The 372-nt window shown below is 72.3% G+C and overlaps 1 protein-coding gene across 1 annotated transcript in view; it reads right to left on the minus strand.

Moving 5' to 3' along the window:
• Window positions 1-372, minus strand: part of MOK (MOK protein kinase) — an 18,949-nt gene that overhangs the window by 17,959 nt on the left and 618 nt on the right. The gene's annotated exons all lie outside the window — the stretch shown is intronic.

Genomic DNA, 372 nt, shown 5'->3' on the forward strand with positions numbered 1-372 from the left:
CCCGCCCCTGGCTCCGCCCCCGCGGTGTCACGTCACGTGTCTCAACGGCACGACACGCCGGGCCACGCAGGCGCAGTGCAGCCACCCGCCTGGAGAGGAGGGAGGTGACGCACGCGCAGCGAGCACCACGCAGGTGGCGGCGTCTTTAATTGCCCCGCCTCTGCTCGCTAAGGGCACTGCGCATGCCCAGGGCTCCGAGCGCCATGGGCGGGCGCGCAGGGGGACCGTCAGCTGGCAGGGCGGGAGCGCTCGCCCGTCCGTCTTCCATGGGACGGTGGCGTTGCGCTTTACGTTGGCACGGGGTTCATGCGTGCAGCCCTCGGTCCATGAGCGCTCCGCAAAAAACCGGCAGCGGGCGCGGCGGCTCGGGGG

Source organism: Phaethon lepturus, unplaced genomic scaffold (assembly GCF_000687285.1).
Source record: "Phaethon lepturus isolate BGI_N335 unplaced genomic scaffold, ASM68728v1 scaffold19531, whole genome shotgun sequence".
NCBI lineage: Eukaryota > Metazoa > Chordata > Aves > Phaethontiformes > Phaethontidae > Phaethon > Phaethon lepturus.